The 14,796-nt window shown below is 39.3% G+C and overlaps 2 pseudogenes; one reads left to right on the top strand and one right to left on the bottom strand.

Annotated features, from left to right (window-relative positions):
* Positions 1-2,657: 2,657 nt before the first annotated feature.
* Positions 2,658-3,323, bottom strand: LOC119533855 (annotated as a pseudogene).
* An 8,186-nt stretch (positions 3,324-11,509) lies between these two features.
* Positions 11,510-12,672, top strand: LOC119533854 (annotated as a pseudogene).
* Positions 12,673-14,796: the final 2,124 nt, after the last annotated feature.

The raw sequence follows: 14,796 nt of genomic DNA, 5'->3' as shown, positions 1-14,796 counted from the left end.
GCCCCTCTTCCAGGCTGTGCACCCCGGGTCCTCTGTTGAGGGATGACTGTTCTATGTCACAGGTGAGTGCCGTCCCCCCAGGGCAGTTCTGGGCTGCTGGGCTGTGTAGGGAGGCTCCCAGTCTGCTGAAATGATGGCTTTGTTAATTCACACTGCTGTACCTTCCCAAGTCTGGGACAATCAGCTGAGGTTGCAGGGAAGGCTAATGTCCACGCCCAGTTTTGTGGTACGTGCCTGTTATTTGAAGCACTTCCGTCACACTGGGTTGTGTGGGGCAGCTCTGGGCTATGGGGCTGGCGATGGGCAGGAGTGTTTCCTGTCTACCAGGATGATGGCTGTGAGCGGACACCCCCCTTTTCTTGGGAAGTTGTGGTGTTTAGTGAATTTTCTCAGCCACTGGATTATTGCCTTTTGTCTCAGAGCTCTCTTAGTTCTGCTCTTGTCTTGACCTGCCCAAATTGCAAGTCTTTGAAGCTTTTTGTATTGGGCTTCTTAGAGTAATTGTTTTAGAAAAAGAGAAAAGGATTAAAATAAAGGGCCCTCCTCAGAGATCTAATGGGCTATTGAAATGCTAAGAGACAAAGCAATTAGGGCCATTAAGGAAAGGTCCACAGGGCAGAGAGATCAGCTTTTCTTCGGGATTTGCATATGCGCCTCAGGGCCTGAGCTCTGCCCTTCCCCTTTCTATGTTCACCAGAACTCCAAAAATCCTCCGCTTTTATTTTGGAGTTTTTCGTGTTGTTTTTTTCTATGCCTGTCTCCTCTCTACTGGGCTGGCTGCTCTCAGATTCTCTGGTGTCTGGTCTCAGTCTATCTATGGTTGGAGTTTGGATCAGTAGAATGAGTTTCCGATAAGGGCTGCCACTGCAGTTCTCCCTTCTCCTTCCCGGAGAAGCTAGCCCCTCCTCCCACGGGACTGAGCCTGGCAGGGAGGGGTGCGGGTCCCCTGGCCACAAAAACTTACAGATTTTGCTGATCTCAGCAGTTCCACGTTTTCATGAGTGTTGTATGAAATATGCCCAAAGTCAGATTGCTCTGTGGTGTCCAGTCCATGCAGTTCCTGGCTTTCTACCTACTTTCCTGGAGGAGTAACTAAAACATACAGCTCACCAGTCCGCCATCTTGCCCTGCCTCCACATACAATTTTATAACATGATAGGCAGACTCTATAAAAACAACAACTCATTTCTACTTCCTGCCCTGTCATACGTAGTCACTCATTCTATAAATATTCACGGAGTGCATATTACCTACCAATGTTCTTGCCATTGGGCATAGAGCAGTGAATAAAACAGGTAAAGTTCCTGACTTCATGGAGCATAAATACTAGTTGAGCCTCTGAGGCAATGAATAGAGAGTTAGTTTGAAAAGAAGAAGAAGAAAGAAGGAAATACTAGAAAGAGAAAAATAAACACTGAATTCTGGTCTCTCTGATCCCCTCTTCCAATGGAAACAACCTGCCCTCCCAGGTCTGAGGAAAATAGATCCCTCTTGTCTTCACTTTCCTTCTCATACCTCTTAGATTCAGTGATAGATATTTTCAATGTAATCCAGGTAAGTTTGACCACTTGTGGAGGTTTTGCTTGTTTTGTTTTGTTTTGCTTAGTTCATTTTCCCGGTTGTGAAAATATCATTTGTAAAAAAAAGAGCCTTTTCTCCAGAAAACTAGTTTTCTTTTGGGAGGAAGGAAGGAAGAGATTTCCATATAAGATGCTAAGAAAAATAGGGTTTCTTCTTATATCGTTACAAAATAATTCTCTTACTAACATGTTAATCTGTTTGCCCACTCATCTTTTTGTCTCACAAGCCCAGCAAAACATCTACAGAGATGTTAATTTCAGAATGTGGTTTTCTTCATACATGCTTGAACAGTTGAGCATGGTTGGGGAACATTTCCCAGCATTATGAACATCATCCTCAACCACATCCTTAATAATGCCCAGCAATCCTACAATGTGTGTTTTGTTTCCTTTCTTTTCTGACTGCTAAAGCTAATAAAACTGTTCTCTCAATAAAGTTGTAAAATTTTTGTTGAAGAGAGATAATGGAAAATGGCTGTTTTCTAGGGACCTCAGTAAGAACTCCACTCTTTCAACCAATTAACATGTAGTGCCTTGCAAAAAAAAAATTATCATTAGATCTACATAAACCGTTTGTTTTAATCAACGAAGTATATTCATGGCTTATATTTTAAATCACATTTGGAGATAAGGAAAACTTCTAGGCCCAAACAAGTAATGATGAAGCTACTACATCTGGATGGAATGCATGCCCCACATGCATTTTAGACCTAAAAGACAGAGCATACCAGATACATCATTCTCTAGACTAGATAAGATGGAGAAGAGCAGAAGACTCAGGGAAGTTCATGCAACCATCATCCAATCCCTCCCCCTCCATGCTGCAGAACCAACTGAGAGTTGTATTACTTTTAAATGAACCAGAGATAGGCTCCTGATCATTTTAAAAGAGACTTTCTTCCACTGTTAACAATTAGGCCAGGGGCATGAGCTATAGAAGGGTATTCCACTGATAAGTACAGAAACAATATTAGAACAGCAAAGAGGAGGTAACACAGGTAATCATGGTTCTTCAAATATCAGAAACTTCCACATCATCGCAGCAGAAGGGTGTAATGAATTCCACCTCCCAAAGTCTTAGTCCAAAAACTTCCTGTTGGCAAGGCTCCTCACACTTCTGGCATCATCTGCTGGGCTATGAGATCCAGCTGGTTTTCTAGAGTATTAGAAACCTTTATTTTACAATCTCCACTATAGATCTCAATGCTACCAGTCATATCCTCAGGTGGATAGGCCTCCTGATCAATTTGAACATCAACATCTTTTTTTGGTGGTAATCTTGTACATAGGAATTGCTTTTTGCACCATAGCCTTTACCAGAAGGAAATCCTGTTTCTTGCAACAAATAATCATTCAGGGCTCCAGCAACTGGTGCAAACCCTGGGGACCAGTCCACCCAGCAGCACTTGGTACCTGGTTGTATCTTTTCCCACCTTGCTGAGTCTCTGCTTTGCTTCGTGTAGTAGGTCTGTGATAAGGTCATCTCTGACTCTGGGGATTTTGAGCCTTGGCTTGATTCACCAAATTGGACATCTGAATCTTCTTTTGCTGCTCAATCTGCTTTTCTTTCTTCTTATAGTATTCCGTAATCTTCTGTCTTTGGGTTTGCACAAGACGACTTTTCTTGATGTTAAACTCTTCTGCTTTTGCATTTATTTCTTCTGCCTTCTCATTAGCTTCTTGTTCAATGAAAGTTATCATGTGCTTAATCTGCTTTTACATATCAGCATCACTGAGGGCCATGGTGAAAGCAATGCTAGCTGGGTGGGCAAGAGCCTCAAGTTTAGCTTTGAATAGGGCAGTGGGAAGATTGGGAGAAGAAACCCCCTTCATCCCTTTGTATAGCTGAATAATATTCCATCACATGTATGTTCCACATTTTGTTTATCCATTCATCAGTTGACAGACACTTGGGTTGCTTCCATCGTTTAACAATTGTGAATAATGCCACTATGAACATCGGTGTGCAAATGTCTGTTTACATCCCTGTTTTCATTTCTTCTGGGTATGTACCTAGCAGCAAGATTGCAGATCATCAGGCAATTCTAAACTTAATTTCCTGAGGAACTGCTGTACTGTCTTCCACAGCATCTGCACCATTTTACATTCCCATCTGTTGTGAATGAGTGTTCCTATTTCTACACATCCTCTTCAACACTTGTAGTTTTCTGTTTGTTTAATAGTGGCCATTCTAGTAGGTGTGAAATGATATTGCATTGTGGTTTTGATTTGAATTTCCCTAATAGCTAGTGATGTTGAGCATCTTTTTAGCCATTTGTATTTCCTTTTTGGGAAAAATGTCTATTCAAGTGTTTTGCCCATTTTTAAATTGGGTTGTTTGTCTTTTTGGTGTTATTGAGTTGTAGGATTTCTTTATATATTCTGGATATTAAACCCTTATTGGATATGTGGTTTCAAAATATTTTTTTTTTCATTTTATAGGTTTCTTCTTCACTTACTTGACAAAGTTCTTTGAAGCACAAAAGTTTTTAATTTTGAAGAGGTCCAATTTATCTATTTTTCCTTTTGTTGTTTATGCTTTGGGTGTAAAGTCTAAGAAAACATTGCCTATTACAAGATCTTTCTTCTAGGAGTTTTAGGGTCCTGGATCTTATATTTATGTCTTTGATCCATTTTCAGTTAATTTTTGTATAAGTTGTGAGATAAAGGTCCTCTTTCTTTCTTTTGCATATCAATATCCAGCTCTCCCAGCACCACTTGTTGAAAAGACTGTTCTGTTCCAGTTCGATGGACTTGACAGCCTTGTCAAATATCAAGGCTCTATTTCTGAAGACTCAGTTCAATTCCATTGGTCCATATATCTATCTTTATGCCAGTAGATGCTGTTTTGACCACCATAGCTTTATAATATGTTTTAAAGTCAGGAAATCTGAGTCCTCCAACTTTGTTCTTCTTTTTCAAGAAATTTTTGGCTCTTCAGGGCCTCTTACACTTCCTAATAATTTTGAAATTTGGCTGTTCCATTTCTGCAAAGTAGGCCTTTGGAAATTTGATTGGGATTGCATTGAATCTGTAGATCAATTTGGATAGAATTGACATCTTAATTTATATTTAGTCTTCCAATTCATGAACATGGAATGTCCTTCCATTTATTTAGGTCTTCTTCGATTTTTTTTAAGCAATGTGTTGTAGTTTTCTGAGTACAAGTCCGTTACATCCTTGGCTAAATTTATTCCTAGATAGTTGATTCTTTTAGTTGCTATTGTAAATAGAATATTCTTCTTGATCTCCTCCTCAGGTTTCTCATTAGTAGTGTATAGAAACACTACTGATTTTTCTTTATTAAATTTTATTGAGATATATTCACATACCACACAATCATCCAAAGTGTACAACCATCATATAGTTGTGCATTCATCACCCCAATCCATTTCTTGAACATTTTCCTTATACCAGAAAAAGTGAACATAAGAGTAAAAAATAAAAGTAGATAAGAACACACAAATCACCCCCCACCCTATTTTTCACCTAGCTTTTTGTCCCCTTTTTGCTACTTGTCCATCCATACACTGGATAAACAGAGTATGATCCACAAGGCTTTCAGAATCACAAAGTCACCTCTTATAAGCTACATTGCTATACAATCATCTTCAAGAGTCAAGGCTACTGGGTTGCAGTTTGATAGTTTCAGGTATTTACTTCTAGCTATTTCAGTGTATTAAAACCTAGAAAAGGTTATCTATATAGTGCATAAGAATGCCCACCAGAGTGACCTCTCGAGTCCATTTAGAATCTCTCAGCCACTGAAACTTTATTTCGTTTCATTTCGCATCCCCCTTTTGGTCAAGAAGATGTTCTCAATCCCACAAAGTCAGGTCCAGATTCATCCCTGGGAGTCATATCCTGTGTTGCCAGGGAGAATTACACCCCTGGGAGTCAGATCCCACGTAGGGGGAGGGCAGTGAGTTCACCCGCCAAGTTGGCTTAGCTAGAAAGAGAGGGCCACATCTGAGCAACAAAGAGGTACTCAGGGGGAGCCTCTTAGGCACAATTATAAGCAGGTTTAGCCTCTCCTTTGCAGTAACGAGCTTCATTAGTGCAAGTCCCATGATAAAGGAATCAGCACATCAAATCGCCAGTCCTCAATGTTTGTGAGAACATCAGCAACAACCCAGGTGAGGAAGCCCAACACCTCTGCATTTTCCCCCAGCTCCTCAGGGGGTCCCTGCATATATATTTTTATTCTCTGCCCAAATTACTTTGGGATGTGTCGCTATTTCACACTAACCTATGCAAACCTACCAGGTCTCACTTCCTATTAAAAGTTCCATGTACTTAAGGTATTTGAACGAACTGTACAAGTTAAATTGTTTAGGAAATATAGAACGTGCACCAACTAAACATCTCTTCCCTTGGTCCCACATGGAATTTGAAGTTTTAAAGCACAGTCAGTATTGTCCTTTACCCTTTGGCCTGATTTGCCCTAGTCCTAACCACATCTGCTTCATTCATATCTCTAGCTGAAATCTGGACTCTTTTTCAGCTTTTTAAACAGTTGCTATATGTGCCAATACTGACATTCATATCTGCCAAGTTCTAGCTCTGAGTTCCAGGTGTCACACAGATACCCAAAGTTCCAGGGATTGATCAGGTTATACACAAAGGGATCAGCATCTTGAAATCTGGAGATAGCCATTACAATTCAGGAATAGATGTGACTGTTGTAAGAGCTTAAAATCTAGGGACCATTACAATACGCGTTCCCCTAATAAGCTGTGCTCTCAGGTTCAATTTTGAGTTTACACATTGTAGTTAGTCCACATTGGTGAGGCATTATAGTGTTTGCCTTTGTTTCTGGTGTAGTTCACTCAAAATGCTGTCTACAGGTTCATTCACCTCGTTGCATGTCTCACAGCTTCACACCTTCTCACAGTTGCTCAGTATTCCATTTATGCACACACAACAGTTCACCATTCTGTACCTCAGTTGATGTACACTTGGGCCACCTCCACCCATTGCAAATCATGCATACTCTCTCCATAAACACCAGTGGAAACACTACTGATTTTTGCATGTTGATCTTGTGTCCTACTAATTTGCTGAACTTGCTTATTAGCTCCAGTAGCTTTGCTGTAGATTGTTTGGGACTTTGTGTATATAGGATCACGTCATCTGCAGATAGTGAAAGTTTTACTTCTTCCTTTCCAATATAAATGCCTTTTATTTCTTTGTCTTCTCTTACTGCTCTAGCTAGAATTTCTAGCACAATGTTGATTAATAGTGGTGACAGTGGCCATAACTTGTCTTGTTCCCGATCTTAAAAGGAAAGCTTGCAGTCTTTCACCATTGGGTATAATTTTAGCAGTGGGTTTTTCATATAGACCCTTTATCATGTTAAGAAAGTTTCTCTATGTTTTTATCAAAGTGTTTTTATCAAGAAAGGATGCTGGCTTTTGTCAAATGCCTTTTCAGTGACAAGATGATCATGTAGATTTTCCCCCTTTGATTTGTTAATGTGGTGTGTTACATTAATTGATTTTCTTGTGTTGAACCACCCTTGCATACCTAGGAATAAACGCACTTGATCATGGTGTATTATTCTTTTAATGGGCTGTTGGATTCAATTTACAAGTATTTTGTTGATGATTTTTGCATCTATATTCATTAAAGAAATTGGTCTATTATTTTCTTTTCTGGTAATATCTTTATCTGGCTTTGGTATTAGGGTGTTGTTGGCATTATAGAATGAGTAAGGTTGTATTCTCTCCTCTTCTAGTTTTTGGAAGCATTTGAGCAGGATTTGTATTAATTCTTCTCTGTGTGGTTGGTAGAATTCACCTGTGAAGACATCTGGTCCTGGACTTTTCTCTGTTGGAAGTTTTTGATGACTGATTAAATCTCTTTGCTTGTAATTGGTCTGTTGAGATCTTCTATTTCTTCTAGAGCCTGTGTAGGTTGTTCATGTGTTTCTAGGAATTTGTCCATTTCATCTAAGTTGTCTAATTTGTTGATATACAGTTATTCGTAGTATCCTCTTTTGATCCTTTTTATTTCTATGAGGTCAGTAATAATGTCCCCCTTTTTATTTCTGATTTTATTTATTTGCATCTTCTCTCATTTTTTCTTTGTCAGTCTCACTAAGTGTATGTCAATTTTATTGATCATCTCAAAAACCCATCTTTTTGTTTTTTTAATTCTCTCTAATGTTTTTCTTTGTTCTCAATTTATTGTTCTCAATTTCATTTACTTTTGCTCTAATCTTTGTTATTTGTTTCCTTCTGCTTGCTTTTGGATTAGTTTGCTATTCTTTTTCTAGATCCTCCAGGTGTGCAGTTTGTTCTTTGATTTTAGCTCTTCTATTTTAATGTAGCCATTTAGGGCTATAAATTTCTCTCTCAGCACTGCCTTTGCTATATCCCATAAGCTTTGATATGTTGTGTTCTCCTTTTCATTCGTCTTGAGATATTTACTAATTTCTCTTGCAATTTCTTCTTTGACTCACAGATTGTTTAAGAGTGTATCATTTAACCACCATATATTTGTGAATTTTCCCATTCTCCATCTGTTACTATTATTGTAGAAATGTCTGTTTCTCCTTTCAGTTTCACCAGTGTCTGCCTCATGTATTTTGGGGCACCCTGGTTACATGCATAAATATTTATGGTTGTTCTTTCTTTTGGTGGATTACTCTTTCATTAATACATAGAAAATATATTAATTGTCTTTGTCTCTTATGACAGTTTTGCATTTAAAGTCTATTTTGTCCAAAGTTGGTATAGCTACCTTAGCTTTTTCTTTGGTTACCATTTGCATGGAATATCTTTTTCCAACTTTTCACTTTGAACCTATTTGTGTCCTTGGATATAAGGTGAGTCTCTTGTTGAAAGTATATAGATGGATCATACTTTTTTTGTCCTTTCTGCCAATCTATGTCTTTTGATTTGGAGTTTAATCCATTAACATTTCAATGTTATTTCTGTAAAGGCAGTACTTATTTCAACCATTTTATTCTTTGGCTTTTATATGTCATATCTTATTTTTCTCTTCACCCATTTAGTTATCTTCACTGATAATCTTCATTTCTAAACTCTCTTCCAAGCCTCTGTCTCCTGTCTTTTCCTTTCAGCCTGCAGAACTCCCTTTAGTATTTCTTGTAGGGGTGGTCTCTTGTTGACAAACTCTCTCAGTTTCTGTTTATCTGTGACTATTTTAATCTCTCTCTCATATTTGAAGGACAGTTTTGCTGGATAAAGAATTCTTGGCTGGCAGGTTTTCTCTTTAAGCATCTTAAATATACCATACCACTCCCTTCTTGCCTCCATGGTTTCTTTCTTTTCTTTTTTAAATGCAATTTTATTGAGTTATATTCATATACCATACAATCATCTGAAGTATACAATCAATCAAAGTATCATCATATAGTTGTGCATTCATCTCCACAATCAAGTTTTGAACATTTTCATTACTCCAAACAATAAAAATAAGAATAAAGATAAAAATTAAAAGTAAAAAAGAACACCCAAAACATCTCATACCCCACTTCCCAACCCCAACTATTCATTTACTTTTTGTCCCCATTTTCCTACTCATCTGTCCATAAACTAGATAAAGAGAGTGTGAGCCACAAGGTTTTCACAATCATATGGTCATACCATGTAAGCTATATAGTTATACAATCATCTTCAAGAATCAAGGATACTGGGTTTCAGTTCAACAGTTTCAGGTATTTCCTTCTAGCTATTCCAATACACTAAAAAAGTAAAAAGGGATATCTATATAATGCATAAGAATAATTCCAGAATGACTTCTCGACTCCATTTGAAATCTCTCAGCCACTGAAACTTTATTTTGTTTCATTTCTCTTTCCCCTTTTGATTCAGAAGGTTTTCTCAGTCCTATGATGCCAGGCTCAGGCTCATCCCTGGGACATGTCCCACGTTGCCAGGGACATTTATACCCCTGGGAGACATGGGCCATGTAGGGGAGAGGGTAGTGAGTTTACCTGCAGAGTTGGCTGAGAGAGCGAGGCCACATCTGAGCAAAAAAGAGGTTCTTTGAGGGTGATTCTTATCGCCTCCGTGGTTTCTGATGTGAATTTGGCACTTAATCTTATTGAGGATCTCTTGTATAAGATGAATTGCTTTTCTCTTGCTGCTTTCAGGATTTTCTCCTTATCTTTGGCATTTGACATTCTGATTATCATATGTGTCAGAGTAGGTCTATTAGGATTTATATTGTTTGGAGTACATTGTACTTCTTGGACATGTATATTTATGTCTTTCATATGAGTTGGGAAGTTTTCAGCCATTATTTCCTCAAATATTCTTCTGCCCTGTTTCCCTTCTCTTCTCCTTGTTGGATACCCATAACATGTATGTTTGTGTGCTTCATGCTTCCATTCAATTTCCTGAGACCCTGGTCAATTTTTTCCATTGTTTTCTCTGTCTGGTCTTCTGTCCCTAAGATTTTGATTGTTCTATTTTCTAATTCACTGATTCTTTCTTCTGCCTTTTCAAATATGCTTTTGTCTGCCTCTAGTGTAGTTTAAATCTCTTCTATTTTACATTTCATCCCCATAATTTCTGTTATTTTTCTAATTATATTTTCAAATGCTTTATGCTCAAAGTCTTCCTAATATCCTTTATCTCTTTAGCAATATTTTCCTTCATCACCTTGAACTTCTTTCATAAGTTGTTCCAAATTCTTTGTCTCCTCTGAAGTTTTAATTTTTTCCCTTGACTGGGCCATATCTTCTTGTTTCTTAGTATGGATTTTAATTTTTAAAAATCTGATTATCTTGATGAGTTTACTCTGAACATCAGTTTCTCTGTTTCATCTGAGGCTTTATTGTTGATTGGCTTTTTGTTGAGGCTCTTCTTTGACACTTGGTTCAACTTATTCTGGACCTTTAGAATTGACTGTGTTTAACTGATCAGATTTTTTTGGCCCCTCTTCTTTTGATTCTTTCTTTGGGTATGCAGTACAATCTTTAAGATTGCTCTATTTGTGCAATTGTTTCCCTCCTGGTGAAAACTTCCTTTCCTTGGTTCCTTCTCCAGGAATCTTGATTGGTTCTGTTTGTTTTTGTTTTTCCTCTGTAGCTGTTTTTTTTTTTTTTTTTTTCCTTTTACCTTCCGTCCATTACCTCTAGCTGCTTTTGCCTGGAGGGCAAATTCTGGGAGGAGAGTCACCCTGGAGAGGATTTTCCCAAGTCAGTATTTCCCAGCCAAAACAGTTCCAGGGACCCATGAAGCAGGTGCAGACCAGCTCCAGAGAGCCCTGGGAAGAGGGTCAGGAAAGATGTCCCAGAGCCTTTTTGATGGCTTCCGAAAGCTACACTTTCCTGGCCTGCCCAGCAGATGGCCCTCTTCAGCAAACTTTTCCCCCAGCCTGAAGGGGGTCCTGAGTCTTTGAACTTTTACTGCCTTCACCCCCATCAGGGAGGGGGAGTGAGTGCTGTAGCTTCCTATCTGCCATCTTCCCCTAAATACAGTCCACCTTCTTTTTAGTAAATGATGCACCTACAATGATTTGTTCTTAATGGAAATCAGACCATTGTCAAACCCTTGGTTATAAACATCAGTACACTTTCACTACTTTTAAGATAAATATAAAGGTCACCATTACTCTGAGAAGAGAACAGATAATAGAGGAGAAGTCCAGATTAGAGGGGACTTGGGAGACACTTGGTTGCCTTCTCCAATCAAAGTTGAGGGACAGAAATGCAGAGCAAAAACCTTTAACCTGGAGAAGCAAAACCCTACTCCAAGGAAGCATCATCAGCATCACCACCCACAGTACCACCCACAGCAACAACAGCAGCAGCCACCACACCTATACCTGCAAATGGGCAACAGGCCAGCAGCCAAAATGAAGGCTTGACTATTGACCTGAAGAATCTGAGGAAACCAGGAGAGAAGACCTTCACCCAATGTAGCTGTCTCTTTGTGGGCAGTCTTCCTCCTGACATCACTGAAGAGGAAATGAGGAAACTACTTGAAATATATGGGAAAGCAGGTGAGATCTTCATTCATAAGGATAAAGGCTTTGGCTTTATCTGCTTGGAAACACGAACGCTAGCAGAGATTGCCAAAGTGGAGCTCGACAACATGCCACTCCATGGAAAGCAGTTGCTTGTGTAATTGGCCTGCCATAGTGCATCCCTTACGGTCAGAAACCTTCCTCAGTATGTGTCCAACGAATTGCTGGAGGAGGCCTTTTCTGTGTTTGGTCAGGTGGAGAGGGCTGTAGTCATTGTGGGTGATCGAGGAAGGCCCTCAGGAAAAGGCATTGTTGAGTTCTCGGGGAAGCCAGCTGCTTGGAAAGCTCTGGACAGATGCAGTGAAGGCTCCTTCCTGCTAACCACATTTCCTCAACCTGTGACTGTGGAGCCCATGGACCAGTTAGATGATGAAGAGGGACTTCCAGAGAAGCTGGTTATAAAGAAACAGCAATTTCACAAGGAGCAAGAACAGCCACAAAGATTTGCACAACCTGGTTCTTTGGAGTATGATATGCCATGCACTGGAAGGCACTCATTGAGATGGAGAAGCAGCAGCAGGACCAAGTGGACCGCAACATCAAGGGAGCTTATGAGAAACTGGAAATGGAGATGGAGGCTGCTTGCCATGAGCACCAGGTCATGCTAATGAGGCAGGAGTTTATGAGGAGCCAAGAAGAACTTCAGAGGATGGAGGAGCTGCACAACCAAGAGGTGCAAAAACAAAAGCAACTGGAGCTCAGGCAGGAGGAGGAGCGCAGGTGCCGTGAGGAAGAAATGTGATGGCAACAGGAGGAAATGATGCGAGGACAGCAGGAAGGATTCCAGGGAACCTTCCCTGATGCGAGAGAGCAGGAGATACAGATGGGCCCGATGGCTGTGGGAGGTGCTATGGGCATAAACAACAGAGGTGCCATGCCCCCTGCTCCTGAGCCAGCTGGTATTCCAACTCCTCCAGGACCAGCCACTATGATGCCAGATGGAACCTTGGGATTGACCCCACCAACAACTGAACGCTTTGGCCAAGCTGCTACAATGGAAGGAATTGGGGCAATTGGTGGAACCCCTCCTGCATTCAACCCTGCAGCTCCTGTAACTGAATTTGCTTCAAACAAACGTTGCCAATACTAATGAAGTTGCAGTGTCTAGTTTCCCAAACCCTGAAAAGAAGGACCCATTTTGGACTAGCCAGAATTCTACCCTGGAAGAATGTTAGGGATTCCTCCCAATAGTTAGGTTTTCCCTTTTTGTACTACTCTAGGGAGACCTAGGGCAATGGAGGGAGGGTGGTATTTAACAGATCAGTTCAGTGTGGTATATTATTTAACAAATCAGTTCTGTGTGGTGCATTCCTGAAGTCTCAAATGTTATTGATGTTGAGGGCCTGGGGGGAACCATGGTAAAAATGGATTCAGTTAGAGTCCCATTAATCTTGATCATTCCATTCTTTGTCCATCTTGTTCTGTTTGCTTTCATATCCTTATACCCCCTGCCCCCCCAACCTGAGACACTGCCATATATACCACAAAAACCAAATATCACCCAGCGATCTTAGCCCCTTTATTCCATTCACTCCCAGGTCAGAATTCAGGTAAATGTCCACAGAGATCGCAGACAGCATACATACGGTTCTGTTACATCCCATACATTACCCCTTCATGTCCTAAAGAAATTTTCTCATAGGTTTTCATTTTAGTATATCTTTAAAAATATCTTGTGTTAACTTGCATCCGTCTTTTTCTTGGGTAAGGACTGCCCAGGAATGACCCTTTCTGTGTCTATGATGTTGCTGTTCACAGCTTTTCTTGATAGGCTTAGTATAATCTTGGGAACAGGGTTGCTATATGCTGAAGGTCTGACAGTAGCTCTTAGCCTTGCCTATCTTAGGTAGTTATGCCATGCATTTTTTATTGGTGTATCATGTTTGATTTGTCTCTGATACCTTAAATTTGGAGTTTTTCTGAGAAATGGAGCAGTAATGCAGCATCAACTTATTAAAATACATTTTAAGCCTTTTTTTTTTAAAAAGATAAATATAAAAATACAACTCATCCTCCAAAGCCCTAAATGCACAGTTCCTGTCTGCCTCTCCAGCCTCAGCTGATGTCACTTTCCGAGTGCCCTCTGCATCATCCATTGTGCTCTGCAAATCTCTTTTAAGTCCTCTATGCTTCTCCTCGCCTAGTAGATTTAAAGTCCTATTCCATCTACTTGAAAAATTCACTCTCCCCTATATAAACCTCACATGCCTTCCTGATCTCAGCTAAAATGTAATTTTCTCAAAGACACTGAATCCCCACTTTTTCAGAAATCTCTTTCAGTATTTAAAAAAAATTTTGTGTGTCTTCCCCACGGGACTCTGTATCCCAACATTTAGCATAGTCCCCGGCATTTAGTAGGTGCTCACTGAGTGAGTGGATGGAAGGATGGATGTCCTTTGGACATGGCAATTAGTAGTGACCTCAGTGAGAGTAATTTCAGTGGAATTACTAAATTCAGTAGAAATTAGTTGGCAATAAGCTAATGAATAAGTGGGAGGTGAAAAAGAAGTGCCAGGGAACACAGTTTGTCTTTTTAAGAGTTCACAGATATATCATTTACATTTGTTTACATCTACTAGTAATTTCTATTAAATACATGGGCCCTGATCCCTTAGCCAGGAATGAATGAAAGCTCCTTTCATAACATGCTTTCTAAATAAAAGTAAGACTTGCCTTTATAACCTTTTCCAGGAATATAAATTTTAAAAGCATCTATCTTATGTGGCTCAAAATTTAGTCTTATCTTAGCCAAATTAAAAAAATGCTATATGTCTTCTTTTATAATTTTATGTCACATATTCATTCTCTCATATTCTTTTGGCTATTTTTCTGTAAATTCACTTATGAAAGAGTAAAGAAACTATAATCATTATTAGTTGTTAATTAATTAAGTTCAAGGAATGGTCCAGATATTTTTGTGATATTGAGACACAGTTTAGTAACATAACAACTGAAAGGAATGGCTCATTAACCCATTTAATCTTACTGAGAATTATTTTAATGTAATTATTTTGTAGTGTTTAGATTTGGTTGCACCTATAGTTTAGAAGGAGCAATTATCTAATTAAAGATTTCATTATTCTGATAAGTCTATAAAGCACATTGGTGGAATTTACTTATGTTCTTGCCACATTGGCTCTGTTATTAGCTGTGAGACCTTGGTCAAATCATTTTTTTTAATGAGCCTTGTTCTTCAACTGGAAAATGAGAGAGA

Source organism: Choloepus didactylus, chromosome 5 (genome assembly GCF_015220235.1).
Source record: "Choloepus didactylus isolate mChoDid1 chromosome 5, mChoDid1.pri, whole genome shotgun sequence".
Lineage (NCBI taxonomy): Eukaryota > Metazoa > Chordata > Mammalia > Pilosa > Megalonychidae > Choloepus > Choloepus didactylus.
The sequence above is the reverse complement of the archived record's forward strand: the minus strand, read 5'-3'. Positions and strand labels throughout refer to the sequence as shown.